Source organism: Limulus polyphemus, unplaced genomic scaffold, assembly GCF_000517525.1.
Source record: "Limulus polyphemus unplaced genomic scaffold, Limulus_polyphemus-2.1.2 Scaffold883, whole genome shotgun sequence".
Classification (NCBI taxonomy): Eukaryota; Metazoa; Arthropoda; class Merostomata; order Xiphosura; family Limulidae; genus Limulus; species Limulus polyphemus.
In genome coordinates this window covers 372,401-380,578 of record NW_013666493.1, presented here as the reverse complement: position 1 = coordinate 380,578, position 8,178 = coordinate 372,401, and the positions used below count along the sequence as shown (strand labels likewise).

The following is an 8,178-nucleotide window of genomic DNA, read 5'->3' as shown; positions in this document are numbered from 1 at the left end:
AATAACTAGAAGGTTGTTATAACTACATCATTTAACGTAAGCCATTAAGGCATGGTAACCAGTGGGTTGTTACAACTAGACCTTTCAAAGTAAGTCAACAAGGCACAATAACTAGAAGGTTGTTATAACTACATCATTTAACGTAAGCCATTAAGGCATGGTAACCAGTGGGTTGTTACAACTAGACCTTTCAAAGTAAATCATCAAGGCATAGTAACAAGTTAACTGTTACAACTAGACAATTCAATGTAAGTCAACAAGGCACAATAACTAGAAGGTTGTTATAACTACATCATTTAACGTAAGCCATTAAGGCATGGTAACCAGTGGGTTGTTACAACTAGACCTTTCAAAGTAAATCATCAAGGCATAGTAACAAGTTAACTGTTACAACTAGACAATTCAATGTAAGTCAACAAGGCACAATAACTAGAAAGTTGTTATAACTACATAATTTAACGTAAGCCATTAAAGCATGGTAACCAGTGGGTTGTTACAACTAGACCTTTCAAAGTAAATCATCAAGGCATAGTAACAAGTTAACTGTTACAACTAGACAATTCAATGTAAGTCAACAAGGCACAGTAACCAATGGGTACTTATAACTACACCTTACAATGTAAGTCATTAGGGCACCAGTAAGCTGTTGAAATTATTTTTCAAAATTACAATAAAACTATATAGTCATGCCCAGTTTTCAAATGTTTTCTAGATCACAATAAGTATTGGTATACCTATTTTTTTAAACATGTATCATAGGTAGAGAAGCACAGGTACCTGGCCAGATAATCGGCCCTGGACGAGTGTTGAAAATAAAAACAGCCGATTTCAGGTAATTAAAAATGGCATCTAAGTCCTAATCTTTATGGGAACTAATGTGGTACTGAAAGTTACACTCAATAATTGTTTTTGCTAAGCTTTGGCCCAGAACTGAGTGTCAACTGGTACCGGGTTATCCTCTCGCCCCCCAAAAAAAACATACACAAAAATTAGAAATAAAAACAAAATTGACATTTATTACATTTAACCCAAATAATCACCAACAGAACATTCAAGTTTTACTTTCAACTTTCAATGCCTTGCCCCAACTTCTCAAACCCTAACCCTATTGTTCTTACAACCTCCACCTTCCCTAGAAATCCACTTCTCAAGCCATGCCTGTTATTAACCTGTATTGTTCTCTGAATCCCCCGACTTGCAGCTAGCAGTCAGTCTTTGTTGCTTGGAAACACGTTTTTTTTAAACTTCGAATACTGAGTCCGGGTACTAGCAAATTTTACTACCCTGTGCATCCCTAATCACAGGTACAAAGTTTATGTCATGTTGCTTCTAGGGAAGAGACACTTGCTTCCCATTTTTCTTTCACTGGCTGGCTAAACAAATGAATTTGCATATACAAGCAGCATGGTATGTGGGATACTATATTTGTTATTTTAAATTTGAAACATATAATATACGTCATGGATTTAATACCGAGGCCAGAAACCTCTAAAGTTCAGGCAGAGTCATCCTTAATTTAGAGCTGCTGACTATAAAGAGGGTAACCAGTTAGCAACAACTGTTGCTCATCATATGGTTACTCTTACAAAGTACCAAGATTCATCAACAACGCATTACTTAAACCCTGAGCTTGTGATCCACAGCCCAACATGATAACCATTAATTAGGCAACACCTGACATTCCTCTTGTGTAGATGTAATAAATATGGTACAATTCTTTTATGTGGAAGAATCAGGGTTAGCAGTTGTTAAGAAAGGGAATATTTTAAGACTAATAGTGAATTAACTGCATCTATTATTTATAGAAATTGTTGTAACTTGTTATTGGTAAACCACCAATGGTACTGAAGATCTGCTTTTGAATTTGTCTTTTAATACCAAAAGAAGCACTGCATAAGAAAACAATTTTCATTTGTCAAAAACTGGAACAATTGGTACATTGGAGAAAAGTATATAAGGAGAGACTTCAAGAGGAGGACAAACTTTCTGTAACACTGCTGTTATTATGGAATATATGCTAATTGTAAGTTAATTTGTAGATTCTACAGAGTTTGGCAAAATAATTATTTAGATCCAACATAATACAAAATAAAGAAAATATTAAATGTAAATCAATATAATAAATTCATAAGCCTTAATAAATTATTGCACCAAACAAATATCTAACACCATATTTACTGATCCAAGTATCCTGGTGGCCATATGACACCAACTAATTAGAGAAGTTCCATTATTATTGAACTATCATCTCACTGCATAAATATTCTAAAGTAAACTGCCAGTATAGGCAGTCCAAAAATTAACTCTCTCCAATCGATATGTGCAAAGGACAGGTGTCATCTGTCTAGCCAGCTACTATAGTTGGAAGTGATTATTTAAAAGGTTTTGTATTTTACTGATTTTCAAAGATTATTCGAGAATTATGTTAGATCTTTACCAATAAAAAGTAACCATGGAAAGGTTTGTCTAAAAGCTAGGTGTATGAAGCACACGAGGAAAGCTAGGTGTATGAAGCACACGAGGAAAGCTAGGTGTATGAAGCACACGAGGAAAGCTAGGTGTATGAAGCACACGAGGAAAGCTAGGTGTATGAAGCACATGAGGAAAGCTAGATGTATGAAGCACATGAGGAAGGTTAGGTGAATTATTTGGGATTTCATTAGTTAAAGTTTAAACTAGTCAATGAAATTTATTTTATAAAAAAAAATATTTTATTATATTCTTGCAATGGTTGCAAGTGAATACCACACTATATATATATCTACAGGGTGTCCAAGAAGCCTGAAACCATTGGTGATTTGCGGCTTTTTTTAATTTCAGATACGTGACTGATTATGGCACTGTCAAAGCTTGAGAAGGTCGAGTTAATTCTGTTATGTGGCAGAGAAGGTTGTTCCAGCATAAGGTTGCTGCCAAATTTAATGCGTGTCTGTACAAAGAGAAGACAAAGAATACCGAAGATCTGAAATAACGAATTTGTGATAAGTGTCAGACCATGAACAATTACAAAAATATGCTTTACACTGATCAAAAAGAATGGAAATGCAGTCTCCAAACTTTTTGTGACTTACAATAACAGTATGCGGAACACGCTCTGTAAAATTCATTGAAGTGCCTATGGTTCCAAACTTTTTGTGACTTACAATAACAGTATGCGGAACACGCTCTGTAAAATTCATTGAAGTGCCTATGGTTCCAAACTTTTTGGACACCCTACATGTAAGTAGGCATGGGAAGAATATTTGATCTAAAGTCACGAGATCGACAAAATAAAATTGTATTCACGTGTTTTTACCTGAGCACCACTGTATCCAACCCATGGTTCCTCACCAAAAGTAAACATTTCCCACAGAGTTACACCAAACATCCATGTATCACTAGCATGTGAAAACTGTCGAGATTTCAAGCTTTCCGGTGCACACCTAAAATAGAAGCGGATATAATAAATAATAATTATACATCAATGTAAAAATGTAACGTTTAGCCCTAAAAAATAGCTAAATTTGCTCTACTGAACGATGCACAACCATATAGTTGTGACAGTTTTACAGAGGTAACCTACGGTGAAAATTGTATACCAATATTCTATTGAATTCTCTTTTTACTTCATAAAAAAATTAATTTCTAAATATTAAATTTAGCTTCCTTCCTCAAACAAGTAAAATCTTCATCTAGAGATGACTTACACAAGAACAGATGTGTTATGTAAAATTTATACAAACACACGTTAACATTTGCAGACATCGATCATCCCAGGCAAATAGTCATTACAAGGTGAGGTACCCATCCTTTGTGTGGGCTATGAACTTAAAAAAATGAGGGGAGGTGGATGCTATAATAAATAATGCAAAAATCCTAATTTTCACACAATTTATTTATAACACATCATTACAGTATTCATTACTACCTCACCAAAGGATTTTGTATAAGCTTGACAAACTCACTATGTATGAAGAGGTAGCGGCCAAGGTAGTGGCGGTGTGGATGCTTTCTGTTACCCGCTTTCAACACCTGCTTCTTAATGTCCTTCCACAGTGTTTCATGTTATTAATTAATTGATGGTCATTGGCCACAGAAGTGTCTTACAGGATGAAGTTGTAAGGTCATGGGTCAAAGTACGAAGTTCGTACAACTCAAGAAATGGCTCTTCATATCAACGTTATGGTGGCTATTGTGGTATTAACTTCATCTGAGTTTATGTATTATTGCAATAGTGGCAGCAATTCCGCCATAAAGAATGCTAGTGCAATCTCAGAGATATATAGGATGTTTGAGTGTCCTTCCCCAATAATGTGTGTATGTTGTGTTACAGAAAATTTAATGTGTATGTGTGTGTGTTTTCTTCAAGCAAAGCCACACCATGCTATCTGCTGTGTCCACCAAGGGGAATCGAACCCCTGATTTTAGCATTGTAAATCTAAATACTTAATGCTGTCCCATAGGGGGGGATGGAAAATTTAATAAAGTTTTTTGTTTGGTGTAAGAATGTGGTGCTATCTATGAATGTAATTAATGTCAACTTACGTCAAAGATAATAAATGCTCAATAACATCAATAATAGGGGTGGGGTTTTTGAACCCCCATTAACATACCCCTTATTCCAAACTATCATCCCACAAAGTTTGGTTGAGATTGGTCCAACAACTTAGGAGTAGTTAGATAAGGGACAAGCAGACAGACACACAGATTTTGTTGTACACATTTAGATAACAGCAGAGAACAAAGACTTATTGAATTAATAATAATGAATACATTTTCTACATCAGTATTTCACAAAGGATGTGCCATGGTGTACTAGTGTGTGCTGCAAGTGAAAAATAAAACCTTCCACTTTTCTACAGTCATTTTAGAAGAAAAAACGATTAGGACGAAATATATTAGCAAGAGTGGATCTTGGTGAATGTGTTTACAACCCTCCCTTCTCTGATGAACTAGCAAACAAAAATCCTAAATCTGACCCCTATTCAAATAACAATTTCAATGTGATGACCAAGTAAAAGTAAAGTCACAAGTTATTTCCTTTTACTATGCACTGTCACTTTCAGATGTTTGTGTATTTGGTTTTCTTCTCACTTCAGTGCAAGTGCTACATAATATTGTTTTAGTATAGTTCCAGGTGGCCTTGAAGAATAATGTTTTAGATACACTGATCTATATAATCCACTGACTTAAAGCAGAGTCCATTACTAGTTTTCTCACGCACTTATCACCATAGTCAGAATCAAATCAAGATAAAAACTAAAAATTATAGATATCATAATATTAACAACTGTTTTACTATCTATATAATAATTAAGCCTTTTAACAAAAAAGAAAAAAGTTCAAACCATCACTGACCAAGGGAAAGGAACTTTTTGATGTGCTGTCATGATGTAACAATCCTCTTGACTTGGTAAAGCTCTCATAAGTCCAAAGTCACCAATTTTTACCTACAGTAAAAAAAGAAAGCATAAAAACAATTTATGTATTTGTAAGCATATCTACTAAAAGACTAATCATTACAAGTATTAATTACTGGGCTTCATTAACAAAACATGAAAAAAAGGCTATCTTTGAAGTTGATTCTCCTAATCACACTAAAGTAATAAAGTTAAAATTAGCCTCAGTCAAAATTATATTTATTTTTCTTCTTTTTTAAGGTTTTCTGAAAAACACAAGATATGGCACATAGAAATGTTTGTTGCCTATTAAGCACAAAGCTAAACAAATAGTTATCTGTATTTTGCCAAATGATTTTTAGTGTTATAAGCCTTCAGACTTACTACTGAGTCACCAAGGTGACATGGAAATAAAACTCAGGTTAAAATACATATGATGTACTGTAAATATGATTTTTAGATTTGAGTGGAATCATTTATCTTATAACTATGCAATACAATAACTTGAATAAGATAATGCTGACAAAGAAAAGCACTGACTCGTATAAAAGTTTTCAAACATTATTCTGTTTGATTCTTACAGAAGGTAAGCAACATGTTATGTAGGAGGCTTTTAACTGGATTCTTTTGAAATTAACAGATAACTCACACTTATTGATGATTACATAAAATTATGGCTTACCAAAAACACTACAAATGTATTATTGAAGTGTCTGGCTATTAAAAACCATTATAGGCATGAAGCTAGGCCTATCCTCACAAACTCATTGGAAGGTAGTCATGAAGCTAGGCCTATCCTCACAAACTCATTGGAAGGTATGCCTAAAAGAGTACGTGACAGGGTTTGAACTTTTCCATAGATTATCTAATTTGATTATAAGTACATTAATCCAACTCTACATTCTTAATGAAATGTATCATTCCCTTTTAAAATCTTGCTTTTATAGTCTGTGCATGTGCAATTATAGCCTCACTCTGAAAGTTTCAATACCAACCTTAAAAATAATAATCGCAAATACAGCTAAGCCTAACCATGCAGTGTATTGTTTCTTTGCTTATTTTTGTAGCTGAGTACAAAGCTACACAATGGACTATCTGTGCCATGCCACCATGGGTAATGAAACCCAGTTTTTAGCATTGTAAGCCTTCAGACTTACCACTGGGGGGGCATATGCAATGTTAGAATGGGAACAATTCAGATAAAAATACATCAAAGAATGAAATCTGCAGCACATGATTACAAATATATAAGCACTAAATATTTATACAGTAGAATGAAAGGAAAAGTTTAACAGGATCTGGTTAATATTCACAATGTAGAAAAATATACATCTCACAACATCAAATTTATTCAAGATGTTCAGCCTATTTCGTAAATGTACAGCAGTGTATAATCTTTGTGTATTTGTAGCAACTCGAATAGTAAATATTTTTTACACACACACACAAATTTTCAGTTGCATGTAACAATATACCTTAACTGATTTATTAAATTCTATTCATAAAAAAAGTCAAGATCAAAACTAGACTGGAAGCTACAGTTAAGTTTATAGCAAAATACTATTACAAAATAATAAACTAAATATAGTAGCAACATGATTTATGGTAAATAATTTGAAATTTATTTGGAGTTTAATCCAAGTTTGAGTAATTATTAGGGCATATCTAAAAAAATGTTAAAACTTTAAAACAGTTGAAATACTAAATAATCATCATAATACTACAAATATCAAAGAAATTTTATGTTTAGCCTTCATTTTTTAATCAAGTATTTAGAAGTTGGAATCACAATTTCTTATTCAAGACAAGCAAGCTAAGGATTTGGCTCTCCTGGAAATTCTAGCAAAGAGCAGCATTGGTTAAAATCTAGTTTTTAGCTGGCCATAATGTGTAAAAAGATAATTTTTCTGCTTGCCAATATGATGTAAACATTACTCTAGAGAGTAACACATAATATAAAGAAAAACAACCATGATTCATTAACATGTTTCAAGCTCTGAAGATATTACTATCTTCTAATAATAAAAGATAAAATATTAATTACGAAACAAACTTGCCATTCTCCTGCCATAAATTAGCTTAACAATAGAATGTCATTCCTTATAGTAACAGCAAGTAGTACGTTGTACTGATTATGTGCATCATACGTTTGTAAAGTTTATAGCACTTTGACAGTAATTGAATTTAAAATCATAATAAGATTTTTCATGTAAATTAAGTTCTCTAAAGTTTATAAACATTCATTGCTAAAGTTTAGAAAGCACAGCATTATAATTATTGAAAACATTATATAATATGTGATTACGAGAACAATGCTCAATACATGTTAGCAAAGATATTTGTGTACAAGACTGGTCTGACTTTGTCTAGTTGTATTGTGCTTGCTTATTTACAGTATTCTGATGATAATGTCCATACAATGGTGCTTGTAGAAATTTACAGCAAAAAATATGAGGGATTTTTGCACTCAAAAATTGTATTAGGTTCTCTGGCATGAACTGATGTATTTCAAAGGACAATTCTTTTCATGTGAGTAGACCCACAATTAGCTAGTGGATATATGTAACCTAGTCTTTTATTAAACAAGATTGACTTGTTTTTTAATACATCTAGTTTAACTTGTTTACTGTCTGATCAAATTTTTAGAACTGACATTATATGATAACATGGGATCTAAACATAATTAACATAATAATATAGGGAGACAAAATAATTAACATAATAATATAGGGAGACAAAATAACTGACATAATAATATAGGGAGACAAAATAATTAACAATAATAATATAGGGAGACAAA

At 32.9% G+C, this 8,178-nt stretch overlaps 1 pseudogene; it reads right to left on the bottom strand.

Moving 5' to 3' along the window:
- The window catches only part of LOC106461029, a 54,355-nt pseudogene that overhangs the window by 10,556 nt on the left and 35,621 nt on the right, over positions 1-8,178 (bottom strand).